The sequence below is a fragment of the Eleutherodactylus coqui genome, chromosome 1, assembly GCF_035609145.1.
Source record: "Eleutherodactylus coqui strain aEleCoq1 chromosome 1, aEleCoq1.hap1, whole genome shotgun sequence".
In the NCBI taxonomy this organism is placed as follows: domain Eukaryota; kingdom Metazoa; phylum Chordata; class Amphibia; order Anura; family Eleutherodactylidae; genus Eleutherodactylus; species Eleutherodactylus coqui.
Genome location: NC_089837.1, coordinates 344,139,692 through 344,164,613, shown reverse-complemented (window position 1 = coordinate 344,164,613; position 24,922 = coordinate 344,139,692).

Sequence of the window (24,922 nt, the reverse complement as noted above, 5' to 3'; positions counted from 1 at the left end):
TGCCTTCACGAAGCTTTGATTGGAGCCTTGCTCTTAAAGGGACCTTACACTCAGCTGCTGGCATACAACTTGAGACTTTACAGAGCATCCTTCAAAATTAGGAGGTTAACATCTCACGCATTAAAGACTGAGGGATCCTGAGATGGAAGCATAGCCCATTCACTATGCATATCCTAAAACAGAAAATTACAAGGTAATAGCTACACAATAGTTCAGATGTGAATTTTATTCTTAGTGCAAAATCTAAACCTGTGTGAATTTTAATGTCACCTCCTATAACTTTAAATGTATCCAAAGAGAGTTTAAAGAAAATCAGAAGAAAGCGGAAAAAAAGAGAAAAGGGTATTTGACTTTTGATGTAGCTAGTACTTATGTTTTCATGCTATGGAGTATGTGGGAAAAAAACCAACAACTTATTTATCACCTGCTGTAGGCTGGCATTAGGAAAAAGATTGGCGTGTTTCTCTGGGCTGGATAAGCAGAGCTTCTCAGCGGGTGAGAATAGCTCCGTCTTTATAGTATAAAGACTTGGTAAATTGTAGATTTCCATAAACAACTTTTCTTGCAGTGGCAATGTTAATTAAGATTCAGGAGTGTGATTTTGGAAATGTGTGGGTGAAGTGGTAGGCTTTTGATATATGAATATATTTATACATTAAATCTGCTTCCAGATCTCGAATAATTCACTGAAAACACAACATTTTAGTACGTCATTCTAGGAACATAACTGATTTTAAGAAAATATGTATCACAAAAACACAGAGACCCGACTAATAAGAGAAAAGTAGACCTGAAGAAAAGAGAAGCACACACACCAAAAATTACAAATATTCTCCAATCTGTATTACATTAATATTAGTACAAAAACACGCAAATAACCAAGATTGAAAGCATTAAAAGAGAGAGACAGATTAAACTGAACCTTCGCAATCACCGGGTTCGATGATGTAGCCCTATATGGCAGGCAATACCATCCACAGGATGAGAAACATATTTCTATAAAGAATATTAGCAATCTCAGATTACATGCCAAATCATCTGATCCTTAACAAGGCTACATATAAATAATACCAAATAACAGATATAATCCTGGAGCGATACAAAGGCTATTGGAAAACAATAAGCCAAGTAGGATAAGGGAGGCTGAAAAAGAGCAAGAGATAATAACATAAGGGAATGTTGAAAAATACTCATCCATAGGGTGCTGCATGAACAACCCCAACCTCAGGTATATTGCCACTACATGGGTAGCTTCATCACCCTGGTTCATGTGGGGTTGTTCTATTTTTTGTCCATAGAAGCGGTGGTCTGTTTCCCTGGCAACAAGCAGTAAACAACCAGATGGCAGAGGAATCAATATCTGCTATATCTGGAGAATGGAGCATTTTGGAAATAAACATTCTATGAGTGAGTAGATTGTTTTATGATTTCGAACACAATGAAATAAGATTTTCAAAATGGGAATACCTCTTTAAGAAGTTTCCTAATAAATAGTTCCAGACTTTCCCTTAAATTGTCCACTCCCACTGATATAATGATGTCACTTTTAAAATCTCAAGTAATTTGTGTTTTACAAACCACATTTTATAAGTTTGCAGAAGTTATATATGGGATATTAATACAATCCTGTATGCTGTAGGAGAAAGATTAACTCACAACCTTTTTTTACTGTGGTGAACGGCCTGAATCATTTTCCTCTCTGCACAATGACTTTATCATCATTACTTAAAGTTATTGAATCTGGTAATTTAACTCAACCTAAAATACAACCTGTAAATCATGAAACATATATATGAAAAGAACATTTTTGAGACCATATACTGGAAAATGTATTAAAGATGAACGAGCATACTCGCTAAGGGCAATTACTCGATCGAGCATTGCCCTTAGTGAGTACCTGCCCGCTCGGGAGCAAAGATTCGGGGGCTGGCGGCGGGCGGGGAGCTGCGGGGAAGAGCGGGGAGGAACGGAGGGGAGATCTCTCTCTCCCTCTCTCCCCCCCCCCCCCCCCGCTCCCACCTGCTCACCGCCGCAACTCACCTGTCACCCACGCCGGCCGCCGAACCCTCTCTGCCGAGCGGGGAGATACTCGCTCATCACTAAAATGTATACATCTTTTTTTGGATCATAAAAAGATATTAGAAATGATAAGCAAAATATCGTAAAACTTCAAGAATTTGTAATACAGCCTCCACATCTAGTGTAGCAGCTCCAATATCAAATTGTAATTTTTTTTTACTAGGGATGTGTCATTATGTTAATACCATTTGGTACAGAGACACCTATCATTTTAGAGAAGGATTCTTGCATTATTCATCTTACTGGAAAACAAAGGATCTGTCATGTCTGTGAACAATCTGCTCAATTGTAGACAACTATATTACTATACTCACTCATTGAAATAATATAACATGTGACTTTCTCCTCATGGCATACCCCTTTGATATATGCCATCGCAATCTATCTTAACGTAGCTGATACCTAGATATTTTAGTGTATGGATCACAAGATTTTAGAACAGGCATCTATTTAACATTAGAGAAGAGTTGTGAAAACTAGGGCAGAAGAAAAGTGGAGGCATGATCTATAGCAACCAATCAGGTCGCTGATTTACGTTTCCAAATATCTGCTAAGGACTGCATTCTGCTTGGTTATTATGACCAACTTCTCGTCTTTGGTCTTGCATTAGTTTTGATCAAGCATGAGTTACAAGATGAAATCAGTCTTTGATGATGCTATTAAAGGGGTTGTCCTGCGCCGAAACTGGTTTTTTTTTTTTTCAATAGCCCCCCCGTTCGGCGCGAGACAAACCCGATGCAGGGGTAAAAAAAAAAAAAACGGCCAGTACTTACCCGAATCCCCGCGCTCCCGCAACTTCTTACTTACCTTAGTAAGATGGCCGCCGGGATCTTCACCCACGATGCACCGCGGGTCTTCTCCCATGGTGCACCGTGGGCTCTGTGCGCTCCATTGCCGATTCCAGCCTCCTGATTGGCTGGAATCGGCACACGTGACGGGGCGGAGCTACAAGGAGCAGCTCTCCGGCACGAGCGGCCCCATTCGGAAGGGAGAAGACCGGACTGCGCAAGCGCGTCTAATCGGGCGATTAGACGCTGAAATTAGACGGCACCATGGAGACAGGGACGCTAGCAACGGAACAGGTAAGTGAATAACTTCTGTATGGCTCATAATTAATGCACAATGTACATTACAAAGTGCATTAATATGGCCATACAGAAGTGTATAACCCCACTTGCTTTCGCGGGACAACCCCTTTAAGGAATGATAGCCAATTCCTCTTTGAGATATTGCTTTAATTTAGAGCTCATTCACACAAGCCTTATTTTTGAAGTTGGTGTGCTGTTTGTGTATTCCACAAACAGCCCATGGCTCCATTATAGCCTACCAGGCTATTCACATTAATGATTTTTTACACGACCGGATGATCCATGTGAAAAATATTGCTGCATGTCCTATTCTCAAGCCTTTTCTTGGATAAGAATCACACATACAATGTGCAGTGTTGATGTGCTGTCTGAAGTGAGTTGTGTCCAACTTTTTCAGGCACAAATCATACGCAATCGTGTAAAACTGTAATTCCTGATCTCTGATACGATGTGAAGATTGATGAGATGACTGGTAGGGTGTTTAATTTTGATTTTCTTTGAAAGATGTGTGTAGAACTCTTTCCCGGAGTGAGACATAAGAATATTTCAGTGCCGTGTGTTTACATATAAGAGTTTGGTACAGAGTCAAGAGCAATTTGGTAGGGCATTTTGATTGAGATAATGAAAGGCATCTAGATTATATAATTAAAATTTGGTAGAATTATTACCATTTTCCATGGGACAACAGTCAGGAAAATGACTGCATGAGTGCAGACGTTACCGCTAAGGCCGTTAGCGCTCGTGTAGAGAGTTTACACTGACAGACTTGCCATTGGATTGCTGGCCTCTCGTCGCCTTCTTGCTCAGTGCTTCAACTTCTATGTAAAGTGCTGAGTGGGGAGTGTGCACAGAATGACAAGCCTGCGATCCAGCGATGGTTTTTAAGCTGACTGAAAGTCAGCTTAACAAGCTGTGAACGAATAGTGAGCAATTTTTATGCATTTACACTGCATGATCATCGCTGAAATTCGTTCGTTTGAATTTTGAGCGATAATTGCCCCGTATAAATGGCCCATTAGGCCTTTTACTTATTAAGTTCTTACTACCTATCTACGCAATGAAGAGTGCAGAGCATGGGTCTAGTGTGTTCTTGCAAGCTTTTCTTTAGCTCAATAGAATTTGTATTGTTTCATAATCATGACAGTAAAGATGCGTTGTCTACATATAGAAGTTTCCATGCATGGGGATTATACAAATTGATAGACAAATATGTTAAGGGCCATTTACGGACATCAATTATGATGGCCCTGTATCCATACCAACAGAGGCCGCAGGGGTTTGTGGGGGATGTAGTCCGCCCATAATCCCTCATTTAGTGCACATGGAGGATAAAAGACCTGTGATGACGTCACCATTATGTGATCAGGGGTGGAGCTAAGAGACGTTAACTGACATCACAGGTGCTGTCAGGCTCTGCATGTAAGTCACACAGCACACACGGATGGACGGCAGGACAAATGGTCATTAGCACTTTGATTTAATGTGCCTATTGAATTATCTCTACTCTTTCTCCCTTTTACAAAATCAATTTGCTCTGGATCAATTAATTTGGTATCACAGTGCTTTGTTGTTTCAATATCAGACTTGCAAAAATGTCAAGGTCTGTATTCATTAGGGAAATTAGTTTATAATTGCTACATATTTCAGTTTTTTCTCCTTTATGTATTGCAATGATGTATCCTTCAAGGGTTTGATTCAGGAAATTTGACACCTGTAAAACTGTGTTACACTTATCAGGCAGGTGACATTGTAATGTTGGTAAGAAGCAGGGGCGTAACTATAAGGGATGCAGGGGATGTGGTTGCACCCGGGCCCAGGAGTCTTAGGGGGCCCATAAGGCCTCTCTTCTCCATATAGGGAGCCCAGTACTATGAATAAAGCATTACAGTTTGGGACCCCATTACAGGTTTGGCATTGGGGCCCAGGAGCTTTAAGTTACGCCTCTGGTAAGAAGGTTTTGTAATATTGCAAGAGAAGGCCATCCGGCCCAGGGCTTTTCCCAGATTGGCACTTCGACAGGGTAGATAAGAATTCATTTGGAGTATGGGCTTCTTCACACAGGTATATTTTACATCAGTATTTTGTGAGCCAAAACCAGAAGTGGAACGTACAGAGAGAAAGTATAATGGAAAGATTTTCATTTCTTCTGCAGTTTTGGCTCACAAAATTCTGATGAAAAATATGCCCATGTGAAGAAGCCCTTAAAGGGGTGAAAAGCAGAGATTAATGTGTTTGAGAGTTCAGGAAAACCAGTTTGTATAAAAAGTTTTGTATATCTAATCTGCAAGATTTAAATTCTGAATTTGATTCCTGTGGTCTAAATTGGTAAAGTGTTGAGTGGTAAGTAAAGAATTCCATGGCTATTTCATTGATATAATTTGTTAACGAGCCTTTTAATTGTTTCAGAATTTGGTTGACTCCTTGTTTAAAATATCTTTCAGCTATTGTCGTTTACAGGTAAACTCCATTAGAGTGGAAAAGCCTTGTGTCTGTTTATGGCTATATCTGAATGTAGTGTTGCTATTGTTTGCCTAGTTTTCATGTTATGGTGGGAATCCATGGAGATCAATTCACTTCAAATCCTGCGCTGTCTTCCCAGACTATCAGGATTGGAATACATTTTGTGAAGTTGTGCTGAAGATAACAATACAGGGTATTCATTAGTTTATCTTTATTGTGAGTTAGGTGTCACTTCGACATAGAATAACTCCGTAAAGGTTTTGCATATCCGAGTGATTCTGACATTTTTTCCCCCACATGTTGTACTTCATTTAGGGCGCCTACCCACTTGCGTTGCCGATTTTCGTGCGTGAAAAACGCGGCGTTTTCGCGCGTTTTCCGTGGCGTTTTTTGCAGCCCTCCATTGACAGTCATGGGTGCATTAAGAGAAAAATAAGGAGACATATGCAACTGACAGTTCCTATGTGAAAAAAGCCCACGAAATGGAAAAAAAACCCCAGATGGACAAAAACACATTCTATACTAATTGCTCTTGAGAAAAAACGCAAAACATCACAGGAAAAAAAATCGCAAGTGGGTAGGCACCCTTAGGTGGTAAAAATAGACCAATAGAATTTATACATATTTATTAAAAGCGCCAAAATTGGTAACATTTTGAAAAAATTATAATTTTTTTATATGTTCAATTGCAATATCTCAAATATGTGCAAACATACTGTACAATTTTTTTGATAAGATATATATTTCCATCTGTTTTTTTAACCATTTAGGAGACGTACAAATTTAACATTGATTATCAACATTTTCAAGAACACTTTGTTTTCCTGCACCAAGTCAAGATTGCAAAGGTTCATAGGTGTCAGAATGATAGATACCCCCCACAAATAACTGCATTTTAAAATGTATTCACTGAGGGGGGTCAGGAGGATTTTTACCCCACAGTTTTTTTTTTCAGGAATTAGTGCAACTTAGAGGAGAAAAAAAAATCATATTTTTGCAAATACGTCATTTTAAAGGCAGTTTTTTCTATAGTGGACATGAAAATGAGGATTTACACCCCAAAATGCATACCACTGTTTGTCCTGTGTTCAGAAACATACCCATTGTGGCCCTAATATTATGTCCATATGCACAACGGGGCCCAAACTAAAAGGAGCAGCCGTTGGCTTTCAGAACAGAAATTTAGCTTGATGGTGTTTTAGACCCCATTGCCCACTTGTAGAGCCCTTAAGCGGCCAAAACGATAGAGAACCCCCACAAATGACCCATTTAAAAAACTATACCACTTAACGAATTCGTCTAGGGGTGTACTGCGGATTTTGAACCCACAGTCTTTAAATGAAAGCAGAAGGAAAAAAAATACGATTTTCATTTTTTTGCAAATTGTGTGATTAAAAAACATTTTTTTTGTACAGCACACTTGTGAATGAAGACTTGCACCCCAAAATGGATACCCCTGTTTGTCCTCTGCTCAGAAACACACCCATTGTGGCCCCAATCTTCTGTCTGTATGCACAACGGGGCCCAAACCGAAAGGAGCAGCCTGTGGCTTTCTGAACAAAAATTTAGCTTGAAGGTGATTTAAGCCCCATTGCCCAGTTGTAGAGCTCTTGAGCGGCCAAAATGATGGAGAACCCTCACAAATGGATCAGCGCTGAGCCAATCAGAGGCAAGTCTGACTCACACCCCGTTCACACCCACTGCAGGCCGGCCACTCTGAACTCCGTCTGCCGGGAGCAGGTGAGTATATATATATTTTTTATTTTTACACTTTTCTGGATGAATTGCAGGGAAGGGCTTATATATTTAAGCCCTTCCCGACAATTCATCCTGCGCTCGCCGGCAGCCCATTGCTTTCAATGGAGCTGGCTGTATTGCCGGCTCCATTGAATTCAATGGGCAAACATCGTTCTTCTCTGCCACAGCTGTTACAGCTGTGGCAGAGAAGAATGATTTGTCTTCTATATGTTCTCAATGGGGTCGGCGCTGCTGCCGCCGGCCCCATTGAGCGCATATAGAGAAGAGAACAGGAATCGCAGATTGCAGATAGGTGCGATCTGCGATTTCTGTTCTATAATTTATCGGACGAGCGCATAAAAAGCGCTCATGTGTCCGATACCATTGCAAAGCAATGGTTTTAAAAAATCGCCGGACGCATGCACAAATCGCGCAAAAAAACGCCCGTCTGACTAAGGCCTTAGTATGCAGGAAACCTGCTTATTTGCACACCATTTCGATGAGCCTGGCTACGTTCTTTTTTGCAGGTGTAAATATGCAGTGTATTTGTGCACTTAAAAACACGCCAGAAAAGGTGAAAAACTCGGGCATAAGCGATTTTTGGTCGTGCAAATAGATATCGCATTTGCATGACTGAAATTCACTTATGTCCATGGGAATGAGCTCTAATAGTGACCCCTATAGTAGCCCCAGTAGTAATAGTGACCCCCACAGTGGCCTCAGTAGTAATAGTGACTCTTGCAATGGCCTCAGTAGTAATAGTGATCCCCACAGTGGCCACAGTAGTAACAGTGTCCCCTATATTGGCCTGAGTAGTAATAGTGACCACCATAGTAGTCCTAGGGATGCTGCCCACCCAGAGGCCAATAGCAACCCTCCCATTGGATCAGAAATAGGTAATCTGGCACCGTGAGGCACAGCTTTTATTGCAGAAGGTATAGCTGGATACAGAATTGTATCTTTCTCTTTACTGGAGAAACCTTTGGTATTTGGTATTTGTCATGCAGAAATACCAGTCAGTATGGTGGTCTCTTTGTTCTCGTCAGACTGTCGGAATGGCGAATGGCATTCTACTCTTGCCTTTCTGCCACTGTGGGAGATGAGTGTTACATGACACAAAGATAATGTGCGGTGTCACTTCTTATCTTGGTCACCAAGCTTAAGGCCTCTTTCACATGGGCCACAAGATCACAAGATTTTGTAGCGATGCAGCATCGCTACAAAACGCATGTATGTGAAACTCATGGTTTACAATGGGTTCTTTCAGGCCGCAAAACATCTCTCATGCGAAAGAATGATTTTGTAGCCTGTGTGAAAGAGCCCTTATTCCGAAATACTTGTCATAGGCCCACTTTGCCAAGAATGTTATTTTCCCCCACCGTTTCTTTGTTGTGAACTGTTCGCAGACATAACAGAAATTGTTTGGTTGTTAAGACATCCACGCTACTCAGCCCTATTGTTATTACATTTTGAAAAATAGTTCCAGTCTAATCAATGACTTGTAAAAACACAGTTCATTACTTACACCTAACTGGTGGATGATCCGAAGTGTTTCTGCCACGTGGAACATATACCCTATATGTTACATAAACCTACCCTTATGGTGTTCAGCCAGCGCGCGGTGTGTAACGGTGATTGCAAAATAGTTGCGCAATCACTTTTGCTCTTTTTATTAAGCAAGGTTAATGGTGAGCCGACTGGATTAATTATATAGGCATATTTCCAAAAAGTCAAGTGCAACAGCAATTGGATTACATTATTCCCCATAAGTGTAAAATCTTACATAGCAGAGAAAAACAGATATCATATCTGAATTCCTCACTCTAAAGCTACTACCGTATGAGCCACTTATTTGCTTATCTGTTACAAAAATTGTGTTGCACAAAGTTATGTTTCAATAACTAATTTATGCTTGAACTTAGTTTTACACACAGATAAGTAGTCATTTTACCTAAAAATGATGGCGGATTTATGGCTCCTTTAATAATGGCAGATTGGGGCAGTCTCACGGAAGCAAAAAAAATCCCATCAGACCAACATCAGTATACTACCATCTCAGTATTTGACAGCTGAAATGATTTTTCAATATCTTTTGACATCTCAGTATAAGGAGCTTCACTCCAAAAGTCATAGGGAATCATTTGTTTCTTCTGGCTATTATGCCTTCTGTAGTTCTATTCTCCATCTATCTGTCTATCTTTATATACACTGTATGTCTCTATATCAGTAAACCTTTGTTAAAGTCAGGAACTCCTGCCAGTCATTGTGATGTGCGTTCCCTAAGCAAGGGAGACAGCTGTTCCCTTGTTGGGTGCTTCTCCTTTTCTTCCCTTCCTCAATTACTTTATATAATTTTTTTCTCCAATTATGAGAAATTACGAGATACATTTGTACCATTTTTATTCTTTCTTCTCTCTTCCAGAAGAGAAGACATTGACTGCTGACTTTAAATTAAAATCTAAAAGTCTCGTGTCTGTGGTCAGTGTTATTTTTCATTAAACCGTATGTCAGTTTTTCTGTTGATATGAGAAAATGATCCATGCTTAGAGGTGTATTCCGGTTACGTAAAGTTGCTGTCAGATGAATGCTAATCAAATGTTATTAAAGTTACATTGTGGTTCTGCTTTGGATTTTGTGATTTTGTGTCTGTAGCTCTGAAAACCATCACCTTCTCCCGGCACTTCAGAAGTGCTGATTCCCAGGTTGCCCTGGATAAGACCTTTAGGTATTCCAGTCATATAGTTAAGGCTTGCTTAGTAGGAACGACCAAGGATGATTTTTTTTGTCTTCAGCCCTTGGGACCAGTTTGCTGACCAATCACAGGGCAGCACTAAGTGGGACATGTACAGGAAGGAAGTACAGAGCAGGGAATTGTGATAAATGTAGTTTCAAGCTGCACGTCAGTGGGGATGTGGTGAGCATATTGGAAAATAGCGATGTGAGGAAGCTTCAGAAACGGAGGACAGGATAGGAAGGTAATGGCTGCATGATTTATACCCGTAACCAGCTGTGTATAAACATAGACTAACACCTTTCATATTTTTGAAAATTTGCTTCACAACTGACTACTAATTCAAGCCAATGTGAATTGTTTTTTTGTAACTGAAATCTATTGAATTCTGTATTATTTGAAATGATTCCAACACTCCCATGTCATTATGACAGGTTTGTAGGCCACATCAAGTATTCATTTGTGTACCAAAGTGATATGCAAATACACTCATTGTCAAAAAAAATCAAGCACCTAGAAAGAATCCATACAATTTCCGTATGGTATCCTGTGGCATATCGGTCCACATTTGCTGTAACTGAGCCTCTAGATCAGTGATGGCGAACCTTTTAGAGCCCGAGTGCCCAAGCTGCAACCCAAAACCCACTTATTTATTGCAAAGTGCCAACATGTCAGGGGGCGGGGCTTATCACGACTTATGATTTTACCCCCGTCGTTCTAAAAAAGGACAGGGCTGTTTCAAAATAGACAGCGTGCAGATTTTAACTGCTTTTTGGATGTCTGCAGAATGTCCTCAGCGGAAATTTATGTGGAAAATTCTGCAGCATTTCCGCATCCAAAGAGCAGGTAAAATCTGCACCCTGTCTGTTTTGAAACAGCCCTGCCTATTTCCGCCACGTGTAAACATACCCCAGTGGTACTAGTGACACCCCACAGCGCCCCCCCCCCCCCGTACTAGTGACACCCCCCCGCGCGCGGCCCCCCGCGTACCAGACACACTCACCCCCAGTGGCCCCCCGCGTACCAGTGACATCCCCCTCAGCGGCTCCCCGCGTACCAGCGCCCCTCCTACATACCAGCGACAGCCCTCCCGTACCAGCGACACACCCCAGCGGCCCCCCGCGTACCAGCGACACCCCTCAATGGCCCCCCGTGTACCAGCGACACCCCCCGCGGCCCCCCGCGTACCAGCGACACCCTCCCTCCGTCCCCTGCTGCTGGCGCTCTGTCTTCTGCTGCCGCCGGCGGCACTCTGTCTCCTGCTGTAGGGGAGCCGCGGCCACTCCAGGTACTCACTAGTGGTGAGCGGCCGATGGCTCTGCGTGCCAGCAGGGAGGGCTCTGCGTGCCATAGGTTCGCCACCACTGCTCTAGATCGTGCAAACTCGTAGGATGTCAAAGTTGGCATCCCAGATAGTCTCATACATGTACTATTGGTGATAAATCTGGTGACTGGGCAGACCATGGAAGTGTGACAATGTTGTAAAGTATTCTTGTGATGAAATTATACAAGGTAATTAATGCAAAGGAGGACAATGTAAGGCTGCAAATGGACCTAGATAAACTGGGGGCTTGGGTAAATGAATTGCAAATTAAGTTCAATATTGATGAATGTAAGGTTATGCACATGGCAGTAGATATGGATGTCATCAATACACACTAAATGGGGTACTGCTAGGGAAAAGTGATATGAAAAAAGACCTATGGGTACTAGTTGAGTACAGACTTAACTGTAGCAATCAATGCCAGTCAGCTGCTGCAAAAGCAAATAAAGTCTTGGGGTGCATTAAAAGAGGTATAGGGGTGAGGGACTGAGAACATTATTCTTCCACTATATAAGGCACTTGTCAGGCCTCACATGGAATACTGTGTACAGTTCTGGACACCGGTGCTCAGGAAAGATGCTGCAGTGCTTGAGGGGGTTCAAAGAAGGGAAACTAAATTAATAAATGGAATGGGAGGACTGGAATACCCAGAGAGGCTATCACAATTGGGATAATTCACCCTGGAAAAAAGATGGTTAAGGGGCGACCAAATAACTATGTATAAATACAATAGGGGACAATACAAGGATTTCTCCCATGATCTGTTTATATCCAGGACTGCGACGGTAACAAGAGTGTATCCTCTTTATTTAGAGGAACAAAGGGTTCATCACCAAAATAGGAGGGGGTTCTTTACTGTAAGAGCAGTCAGACTGTGGAACTCTCTGCCTGAGGACGTGGTGATGGCAAAATTGATAGAGGAGTTTAAGAGGGGACTAGATGTCTTTCTAGAGTGCTATGATATTACAGGATATAGACATTAAATAACCAGCATGGTTGTTGATCCGGGTCTTGGAGTCAAGTAGGAACTTTCAACGTTCATTCAGGGATTATTCTGACTGCCATTATAGAGTCGGGAAGGAATTCCCCCCACCCCCACCCCCAAATTGGCTTCTGCCTCATTGGTTTTTTATGCCTTCATCTGGATGAACAAGGAGGGGTAAAAACAGGCTGAACTAGATGGACATTGTCTGCCTTCAGCCTAACATACTATGTTACTATGTTACCCTTGCTGTGTGCGGCTGAGCATTATCCTACTGGGAAATGCCTCTTGGAAGCCACCATGAGAGGAACACATGTGGCTGCAGGATGTCCTGAACATATCACTGAACTGTCTTTGTCCTTTGTACCATTACTAGGGGTGACCGACTGTTATATGTGACAGCCCCCCAGATCATTTTAATTCTTTTTTCTTCTCTCTACCAGAAGAAAAACACTGACTACTGACTTTAAATTAAAATCTAAAGTATTCAAACACTCACTCCTAAGCTGTTGTCAGTGCCCAAACTAAACTTGGATTCATTACTCAAGACAACCTGCTTCCCCACAGGCCATCTCACAGTATATATGGAACAACAAAAGACCTCGCCAGATACACAGCTTCCTGCAGTTCATGATCTCCCAACCACACTCCCAAATATCCAATACGCAGTTTGAGAGACTGTGTGTCAGGTCACCCCTTCAGTCGGGGATGATTTCTCTCTTCTATAATAATCTAAATCAACCCTCAAATGATGATAGACTCCCGTTCATCAGGCGCTAGGAAGAAGACCTGAACATATCACTTTCAACTGCGAGATGGCACTACATCTTATAAGGTACAGGGCTCATTACGTCCTCACAACAATTCACAGGTTCTCTCCCACCACCTTCCCCAACTCCTTTAGAGACTGTGGGGCGTTGGGTTCCCTCTTGCACACCTGGTGGACATGTCCATCGTCGAGATCTCAATGGAGTCAAGTAGTTAGCTTGGCATTGAGAGTCCTGGGAAAGACATTCCCTCTCACCCCCTTGCTTTGTCTGTCGACTGGGTTTAACAATCAGTGACACAAACTTTCCCAATTTATCTGTATGATGACCAGGATTTCTATAGCATCACAGTGGTTAAAGCCCTCCCTTGATCTGAACCCCATCATAGCTAGAATTTTCAAAATGATGATCTGGAAAAAATTGTCCGCTATGAGGGATGACCGTTTGGAGGGTTTTCTCAGGACTTGACAACCATGGTCTGACTATTTAAACATCCCAAATATGCTGCGACTTCTTGCATCATAGGAGAAATTTCCTTGAGACACATCAGACGGTGGTAATATTAACACCTGTAATAGAAACAAGATCTTTTCCACTGCAGCTATAATAAAGAGTGGAAAACCTTTTGTTCTTTTATGTTTCATGTTTATTTGTTCAAAGGATTGTTTGACAAAAGCTGTCAGTAATATGACTGTTATCTCTAAAGATCCCCCTGCGAGGGGTATTATTTAGTCTTTAATTGCATAAAGCTATATAAAATTAAAATAAAAGCTTTTTAAACTAAAGACAACTTGCTTCCACACCATAGCAGTCCAGTTTTGTCGTTCATGACAGCATTGCAAAAGGAGACAATGGTAGGTGTCAAAGATAGGATGGTGGGTGTCAGAGCCCTTCAGCCAAGTGCCTGGAAATGGTTCCAACAGACACGGGGGGGGGGGGGGCTAAAACAATGGAGCCATCCCGTCTCTGGATGGGAGACAACAAAACAGTTACAGTTGCTTGTGCTTGTTGGATGATCAGATGATTCTCTCTACTGGTGATCTGTTGAGGGTGTCCTGAGCCCTATCGCCCTGTGTGCAATCTCTCACACATCCACTGGTCCCAATGCCTCCTTACAGCCTGGTCAAATTGGCCCAGGTAGCAGTCGATTTGACAATATCACTATCCATCTTCTGGCACTGCAATAATACACCCCCGCACAAAATCTATTAACTGGGTGAAATCTTATTGATTGTGTCATCGATGCATGTCTAGTAGAGATGAGCGAGCACCAAAATGCTCGAGTGCTCGTTACTCGAGTCGAACTTTCAGTGATGCTCGAGAGTTCGTTTTGAGTAACGAACCCCATTGAAGTCAATGGGCAACTCGAGCATTTTTGTATATGACTGGTGCTCCGCTAAGGTTTTCATCTGTGAAAATCTTAGCAAATCACCAAAGTCATGTAAAAAACACAGAAATGGATAGGGCAGGCGAGGAGCAACATGCAGGGCTGCATTTCAGGCTCCGAGGTCTCACTATTAAGCCACAATAGTGGCAAGAGTGAGACACCCCCCCCCCCCCGCACTGTCAGCATAAAGATCGTTCTCCTCTGCCACAGCTGTAACAGCTGTTGGAAGAGAATAACGATGTTAGCCCATTGAATTCAATGGAGCTGGCAATACAGCCGGCTCCATTGAAAGCAATGGGCTGCCGGTGAGTGCGGGATGAATTTTCGGGAAGGGCTTAAAAATATAAGCCCTTACCTGAAAATCATCCTGAAATGTGTATAAAAAAAAAACAAAAAAAAAACGTACACTCACCTTTCCGCTGCAGCCGGAGCTCAGCCACGTCTGGCCGGCAGTTCTTCTGAACTGCACTGAGTAGTATTCAGCAGCCGGGGATTTAAAATCCCCACCTGCTGAATGAGCTGCCTCTGATTGGTCTGCTGTTTTGCCTGCACGATCGTCTTTTGCAATTTGTGCCTTGTACCAAGCAAAGCTTTGCCAGGCCCTGATCGTTCCCTGGGACCTGAGGTACTTTAATACTTTCTGCGGCTCCTTTATTTATTTACGGCCGAGGGTCATTCAGGTGGGTAATGGTACGGTGGCATCACCCGTGACAATCTTAAATCCTGTTTCCATGTTTATTGGCCATCCCTCTACTAGGGGTGTCTGGAAGAAGCCCAGCGCTGCTCTGGCTGAGGCTGCGTGTGTCCCTCCTGGAGGGAGCCTGGTAAGTGCCACCGTGGCAAGTGTCCACTCTACCCTCCCAGCTCCCCAATGTGTGTCCTGTGCTTGGAGTTACTCTATGGGACGCTGCATAAGCATTTTCATATATGCATATGCCTGAGATGTAACTGCATGTCGAGCTTTGCAGCAAACTACAACTCCTTCTAGTTGCTTAATTTTTTTTTTTTAAAGAGTGTGCAACTGAACGAAACGTGTGTATGAAACTGTGTTAGAAAAGTTAGCAGTTTGCTATATAGCTGCAATCCATCATTTTTATTATTTTTTTGAAAGAATAAAGATGACATTGTACAAAAATCAACAGCACTGTATTCACTGTCATAGCGAAAGCCATTTCTTTTCTGTGTCTATAAAGTTGAAAGCAACCTGCATTACATGAACACTGACAGTAGAATGAAAGCTGGCTAAATGACAAATGTTTCGGTGGTATAATGCAGTAGTCGATCTACTAGGGAAGAATAATGTGCCATACAGAGCCACCATATTGTGGCACACAGTGCCTACAACTCCATTGTCACGGCGAGGCTGGTAATTGTTTGTGGGAGGGGTTGCATCATGGTATTGGCCCAGGCCTATGTAATGCACTATGTTGGCGCACGCTCTTTTTTTCCAGCACTAGTCAGCAGGGAATCAACTACTCCTTGCTGATAAGTGTTTAATTGGCTGGTTGACGTAATTGACTACTTAGCCAATCACTCAGCAACTGTCTGGTTATATAAATAAGCTTCTGAACAGAAGGTGCTGGTTATACCCTCTGTTTAGGTGGTATTTCTGGTCCTGTTGTATAGCTATAATAATATTATATGTCACTTTTGATATTATATGTTATCATTTTGATACAAGATCATTCTCCATTGCATATTATGTTCCACAACCTATATTTTTAACCTAATAATTTGATTTTATTCTTAATTTTATTTTATCTACGCTGTCACTTTTTGCTACATATTGTTTATTTTTTATCCCATTGGCTGATGACTTTTCACTGTAAAGTTGCACTAATATACAAGTTCTTTGTATTTGCATATCTAGTCCGCCCACCATTTGGTGGGCCCAGCCGGTTGGCAACACCTCCGTCACTGGTTTTCAATAACCTTCCTTTGAGCTTTTGGGTCCTGGGCTCACACCTGGGGCTCAGGCTTTTGACACCTTTGGGTTTTCCTCCAACTTTTCTTCTTCCATCTTCATCTCTCTTCCCAGCTAGGACATTTTCTGGGTTGCCCCAATTTCTTGACACAATTTTATCCTTGCTTTATAGGGAGGTCTTCCCACATCTCACTAGATTAGGTATTGTTACCCCATTTACTCTTTTTCTGTTACCATTTAGCACTTTTTTGTTATCCGTGTTATTGTGCTATGTCGAATGTAACATCTATAAGGTGGATCCTTGGAAACTCTGAACATAGTGCAGCATGAAATGAAAATTTTTAGACTTTGTTATTGTCCGATGTTTAACATGGTAAATCAAAAGGTAAATTAATTCAGTGACATTTATCACGAATTCAACCCCCCCCCCCCCCCCCCATTCCTGATCTATTGGAGTCAAATGAGGCACGGTAATAAGGGATAGATTGATAAATGTTACAAACTCAAAAAAATAAAACATCTTGTTAATAAAACTGTATGCCAGTTTATACACAGTTAAATAACAGGATGCTCAAATGTAGTAAGGTACTAATGAATAATTAGCAAATGAAACGATATTATTCAACATACATTACCATTTGGCCTCATGCAAATTAGATTTTATCAGAGCTTTGAAGGAATATATGATTAGAAATAAATAACTCAGTCTGAAGAATGTTCTACAGATACTTTTTGAGTAAATTAGGACTAAAGTTAATCTCGTCATAGTAGTGGCATTAATTAAACGGTTAACATATTGAATGGGCCACTATCATATTGAACCTTCTACTGCCTCTAATGAACCTTCCTGTGTGATAGTGCCCTGCTTGTCACATATCCTATTTAATTAATAACATTCCATTAGCCTAGACTATTGCTTCCTTTGTGTAGTTCCAAAAGTCAAGGCTTCTAATTCATTTAAATCATTTTTCTGTTACTGTGGCTAGGCACAAAATCCAGAGAGTAGGGAATAGTGACTAATTAGTATTTTTGTCTGCTTCTTAAGTTTGTTGACCGATGTTTTTGCCAAAATACTTTTACAGTTGGAGAAATGCATAAGAGTGAAGTTAGTTTAAATACATTGCTTTTATTATTTCATTTTCCATATCAGTTTGATTCTGTCATATATATGATTAATGGTCTATCTTTATTTCATCCAAGAAAAGAGTATAGGCAGTCCTCAATATCTACAGGGTGATCATAATTAAAGTACAGATAGTCCCCGACTTGCGAACATTCGAGTTACGAATTTCGCTAGATACGAACTATCTGTAGAGCACAGTATGATGTAATGCTATGGCATTACATCATACTGTGCAGGGGCCGGAGAGGCTTCTATCAAGCCTGATAGAAGCCTGTCCGGTCACATCGCGGTTGCTAGGCAGCCGGGGGCCTTCTGAAAGGCCCTAGGGCTGTCTATGCAGAGCGCCTAGCAAGCCGTGCGCTTGATAGGCACTCTGCATAGGCAGCCCTGGGGCCTTTCAGGAGGTCCCCGGCTGCCTAGCAACCACACAGCGTCCCGCGATCTCATCGTGGGACGCTGTACGGGCCCCCTGAACGTCGGGTGCAGGCTGTTTCTTACAGTGGGCACCCGGCGGCAGCAGTTCTGATGAGCCGCGCCGCTCGTCAGAACTGTTAACACTTTAAATACCGCTGTCAGAGCGGTATTTAAAGTGTTAACAGTTCCGACAAGCGCCACGGCTCGTCGGAACTGCTGCCGCCGGGTGCCCGCTGTAAGAACAGCCGGCACCCGACGTTGTATGGAGCGGGATCCACCCGCGATCCCCTCCATACTACCGTTTGTTCGACTTGCGAACAAAACGGACTTGCGAACGGGCTCCCGGAACGGAACCCGTTCGCAAGTCGGGGACTATCTGTATCCCTATTTAAAGATGCCTAGAGTGATATCTTCTGGGCAAAATTGAACCAGACCTGGTAATAATACTATTCAGGACATGCAAAAGTGATCCATGTAAAAAAAAAATAGTTACAAGTCTGCTATTTCAAGACAGTTAGACATAGTCTAGTGGATGTTGGCATAGTGAGGCATGGGTGGCACAACAGCGATGTGAAAGTCAAGCCACATTCTAGATGGCCATGCACAGCTGTCACACCCCAAAATGGATAGCGTCTTCATCAACTCATGTGCATGAATTGTTCCCACCATATTGAAGTCGACATTCAGCTCATTACACAGTTTCCTGGTCATAATTACTGATGTGTGATTAGTGGAATAATCAGTTTGTGTCAAGATCTGGCAAATTTCACAAAAATCATTGTGAATCAGGGCAGTCAATTCCGACTCCCATCAAAGTCAATGGGATTAAAAATCTGGTTAGCTAATTTCCCCTGCAGAAGGTCCTCAATGCAGCCAAAGCCCCCCAAATTGTATGGAAATACAGTCATACATATGGGGAACAATTTGCTACTCCCAAAATTGGCCACAATAGTCTACAGTGTTGTGGAGGTTACTTGCAGCACAGGGGTAATGCCATGTCACGGGAAAATGCTCTGCTCAAGTTGTTTAATAGTCTCTCCTGATATGGCTGCAGTTTGAGGTCCTTCTTCACTGCCGGAATGAGATTTCTTATTTTGACCTTCTAGCAGGGTTTAGGGAGACTGGCCACCAAGTAATGATCTGATATTTTGATGTGGGCTATGCAACGGTTCTTTTGTAAGCACTCATATGCTGCAAAGTGCCTAAGGGTGACAGCCCACATTCATCTGGGTAAGGCCTAAGAGCGTTCTTCGGCTTGTCTTGCCATCCACGTACAATAGCTGGGGTTAGTGATGGATGAAAGGAATGTTGCATGGTTGTCTGGCCTACCTCTGGACTTATATTATCCCCCTCTTCTTCCTCATTTTCTTCCTCCTCCATACTTTTCCCATGGGTGGAGAAATTTGCTGGAGAAGTCCCCTTCCTTTCTAGCCCAAAGCCACCTTGCTGGTAGTGTTGAGTAATGGTGGACTGGCTGGGCAGTTCGGAGATTGGTATCCCTTCCTCCTCCTGCGTCATTGTTCCTGAAGCCCTGCAGCATCTGTTCCAACAGGCAGCATGTTGGCATTTACCATATGCACTACTGTATGGAGGCTGGGTTTTGTCACATATGGATATATGTGCTCATGTGGGATTGAAAGGTAGTATGAGGAGGTAGGGGATGAAAAGGAAGAGGGCAAGAGGGGGGAGGGGAGGGTACAGATATGGATGAGTGTTTTGCAAGTTTTGAGGGTACCATGAAAAGTGGATCACCACTTTTAGCTTTATGCCCCACCTGCAGGACATTGACCTAGTGTGTTGTTAATGATATATAACGCCCATGGTTATACTTGCTAGACCACCTGTCTGTGGTTAGGTGTACCCTGCCACTGATAGCATTCTACAACACTAAGGACACATTATCCCTCACATCGTGGTGCAAGGCAGAGATGATTTTTTGGACAAAGAAATGGTGGCTGGGCATCTGGCACTGTGAGTTAGCATGGTGTAATACATGTCACTGTTCAAACACAATCTGTTGAGGTTGTTAACGTTCTTGCTGCGTTTTAAATGCTTACCGCAGATCTTACAGATGACCGTTCTTCTGTCATCACCTGCAGTTTCAAAGAATGCCCAGGGTGCACATGTCCTGTAAGCTGACATAATAATGCCACCTTGGTTCCACTACCTGTTATGGGTGACACATAGTAACAATACCCCCCTTTTAAAGAGGGGTCGAGGACCATCAGGACTTGTTAATATAGTAACTTTACGCTCGAAACCTAAGTCACACATGATTTATCCTCTTGGGTCTAGTACACACGCATCTTTGTGTCTTCTCCGGAAGAGAACAGCACCTGCAGGACTGGATGAGCAGTCTCTTACCAGACATATGTGTCAATATGACCTTTCCATTGCGCTCGTCCAGAACTTATTCACCTTGCCTACATAAGCATCATCATCCTGGTCCCAACACAGATGCCACTAACATGTCTTCAGCAGAGGACTTAAGACATTGCAGGATCTGATGTGAAACCTCTTCTCACAACTCAACCACACAGTACTTATCCACCTGGGCCTTGTATGGATGTAACTTTATGTCTTCTACTAAAGAGACCACAGATGATATTCCAGTCACAAAGGCCTGCCATTTTTAGCTCCAACCTACCCAGGTCCCCACTGGATATTGCAGATGGTACAGCTTACCTCTCTCCACATACTGTTATGCAGAAAAAAAAGTTTTAGGTTTGCTGGTTCATTATGTTACATTTGTGCAGGGCTTAACTACCTTGCCTGCATAATCTAACCACATCACTAAAGATAAAAGGAAAAGTTATCCCTAGCAACTTATGGAAGAGAGGACCCGGCCAGCAAGCAGGGCGATGGCCTGACAAGAACGGTCCTGCATCTTGTACCTATGTGTCTACTCGGTGCCTAGATGGAAAGTAGGAAAAAAACAGAACTAGACAGATATAAAATAAGCCCCATTGGTACGCAACACAACAAACAAAACATAGATTTGGACATCTGCATATCGATGGATGAAGTAGGCATCTGCAAACTTACGGACAGAAGCGGATTCAGATGTCCGGACGTCTATGGATGGATGGGGATTCAGATTATCGCACACCTATGGACAGAGGGGAACGAACAACACCAAACATGAATCTCAATCTGGATCCAGGCAAATGCCAACAGACTACACCCATCTAACACAACATAGAGCTAGACTCACAAACCAATCTTGATCTAGACAAAGAGCTGCACAGCACACATCCTCACACAAACAGCTAGACTACAGAATGAATAGCACCCAAAAATGGGTGTGACCAGGTTAAATATACTTACACCATGGCTGATTGGCCAATCAGAGGACACACCTCCCTGTTGACCAATCAGCCCATACACCATAGGAGATATTACAGCAAAGTAGAGGTGAAGGCCCCAATGAGGTATTTCCAAAAGACAACATCACAGGGAAATTTTGCAGTGACGGGTGAGAGGCAAATAGCAGAGCTGAAGCCACAGCCAAGTAGAACCAGGGTGACATAATAATTCCACCCTCGTTCCACTACCTGTTACGGATGGCACACTGCAGCAAAAATCCTTTGTGAAATGTATGAAAAATGAAAAAATATATTTGAGTAGACTAAGAATTAAAAAAGATACAAGTTTAAACTGCAGCATTTCAAATGCATTTTTATCACTTAGGTGTTAACATATTGCATATGTTCTCTAGCTCAGGTTCACAATAATCAAATCAATAAGAAAACTTTGATGTTTTTTGGAAAAGTGCTATCTAGTAAGAATTGCTATTTTTAATGTGTTCTTTGAAGGTCATTGACAATTTTTACAGTTTCTGAAACTATAATTCTGGAATGCTGAGGTAAAAAACAGGATCTCTCCTCACCTTGCCATTTAACTTAGAGTGCATTGGCAGCCGGAAGACTACAATTTGTATAGCTGCAGTAAATATAACCTTAAATAGATACAACACCAAGTATTCATATACTGAATAAATGAGTAACAAAGTCTATAATAAGAAGTCTATAACCTAATAGTAGCAATTTTGTGTCACAAGCACATCACATCGCTTCAGGAAACTAGCGATCCTCCGGCGTGGCAAGTGTTACCCATTACTTTCAGTGGGGAACCTCGCATCACACTCGTACCTTTTGCTGGCCCCATTAAAAGAAAAAAAAATGCTGAAGTGAGGGAATGAGCAAAGATAGAACATGCCATGATTTTTTCCACACACCACAATGCAATGCAGGAAAAAAAATTGCTCATGTTTACAACCCCATTCAAAAGAATGGGGTTCATGTCTGTGCAAGATTTGTGCATTTTGCAACACACAAATTTTGCGCAATTTTCTCAGCCGCATAAATGCGGTCAAAGTGTTGTATATTACAGCATATTTGTTCTTCTTATTTATTTAGTTTTTTTAGTTCATACTGTACATCCTTCAATGAACCCAGTATATCTGGAGCAGATGAGTTAAGAATAGAGATGAGCGAGCATGCTTGCTAAGCCAAACTACTCGAGCGAGTAGTGCCTTATGCGAGTACCTGCCCGCTCGCCTCTAAAGATTTGGGTGCCGGCGGGGGAGAGCGGTGAGTTGCGGGAGTTAGCAGTGGGGAGGCGGGGGGGGGAGAGAGTGAGAGAGAGATCTCCCCCCCCCCCCGTTCCTCCCCGCTCTCCCCCGCCGCTCCCCGCCCTGCGCCGACACCTGAATCTTTAGAGACGAGCGGGCAGGTACTCTTATAAGGCACTATTCACTCGAGTAGTTTGCCTTAGCGAGTACGCTCGCTCATCTCTAGTTAGGAAGCATATAATAGAATAGCATAAGGCTAAGGCTACCTAGTAACTTTGGCTGTGACACAGGTGGTGTGACCAAAAATCGCAGTGTAGCTGTTCAATCTTCTAATCTAATAGGAGTCGATAAGGTTAATGTTGAAACTTGCAAGTAAATGTGACTATGATCTGTAGATCCACAGGTGCTGCTAGGGTCCTAAAAGGTAAGGGGCAAAAACCCCAAGGTATATGTTGCGCCAACCTTCCACCCACCCCCCCAAAAAATTATGTACAAATATACTTATCTTATAACATTGTATGCCAGAAATAACATACAGCAGTATTTTTGACTACATTACTATTCTGTTTTTGTTTCCTAATTTTTTTTTGTTTGTACTGTGGAATCTTAGGTGTGAGGGAAAGCTCAAGGTGCAGGTAGAGACAGATTCGAGAGGGTGGGTGGGTCTTTTTCAGGAGGTGCAGGTTGAAACTATTATTTGCTTAAGGTCAACAATATCTTATTCTATTTTCTGTTAACATTTCTACAAGCGTTGCTAGCTAAAGCACTTCACATTTGTGTTTGCACAAAGTATGGCCGGTAGAAAGGCTTGTGTACCATAGCAATCTTATGATGTGATCTAAACATTGTTATTAATTCTGATGGAAAGTGAGAGGTGCATTTGCTATTGGAGTTCAAGAGGGTCCTGGATGCCTTTCTTGAGCATAGCGATATTACATGTTATAGTCACTAGATTACTGGAGAAGGATGGTTGATCCAGGAATTTATTCTGATTGTCAGATTTGGAGTCTAGAATTATTTTTTTTCCTTAAAATTAGGAAAAGGGCCTCTAACTGATGGGTTTCTTTTCCTTTAGCTGGATCAATATTGTAGAATAATAAGATGAACTGGATGGACGTTTTTTTTTTTTTTGGCTCTACATATTGTAGTATGTTATTATGATTCTATCCAATGTGATACAAATTAGGCTACTCTGTAAAAACATGGGTTGTAAAATTGGATCAAACATAGCTTTTAGCAGACTGTATTAGGATTCTATACTAGTACTCATTACACTGTGGAAAGACATCTCACACCCCAAACGAGCTTCTTCCAGCGATGCTCTCGGTGTCCTGAATGACTGTGGTGCAAATCCAAAGAGCAGACTTCACCCACTTTTCAAATTTATGCTCAATACCTACAACCTCGCGCTCCACCATGCCAAACAAGTTTATTTTACCTGCCTCATTTCCTCTCTATCCAAACCTCAAACGATTCTTCGACACCTTTCACTCCCTCCTCAGCCCCAAAGAACAGGTCCCCGTGATGGATCTGGATCTCAATGCTGAAGAACTAGCCACCCACTTCAAAGTAAAAATCAAAAACATCCGCAAAGAAATCTACAAACATTACATGGCTAGTCCCTATCCTGGTTTCTTCAGCACTGTATCCCTCATTTATTCACTATGTATACTTGAACCAATGACAGAGGAAGAAGTATCCAGACTGGTTTCCGCTGCTCACCCCACCACTTGCGACTCTCTTCTCTCACACCTCCACCGGTCCCTTTCCTGGCTGCCATTACCCACCTCATCACCATCTTAAACCTCTCCCTGACATCTGATATTTTCCCCTCTTCACTCAAACACTCAATCACATTCCCTCTGCTAAAGAAACTGACCCTTGACCCAACCGACGCTGCCAAATACCGACCCATCTCCAATCTCCCCTTCATCTCCAAACTAATTGAACACCTGGTCTATTCCCACCTCACATGCTTTCTCTCTGATAACTCTCTACTTGACCTCCTCCAGTTCAGCTTCCGCCCCTTACATTTGACTGAAACCACCCGTGATCTCTCCGCTGCATTTGATACTGTCGACTATGACTTCCTTCTTGCTATGCTTTGCTCTATAAGCCTAAAGGACACTGCTCTCTCTTGCTTCTCCTCCTACCTCTCTGGCCGCTCTTTGAGCATCTCCTTTGCTGGCTTAATCTCCTCGCTGTTGGGCTCGGTCCTTGACCCCCTTCTCTTCTCTATCTGCACAGCCCCAATCAGACAAACCCTCTACAGGTTTGGCTTCCAATACCACCTCTACGCTGACGACACCCAGTTATACACCTCTTTCTGCGAC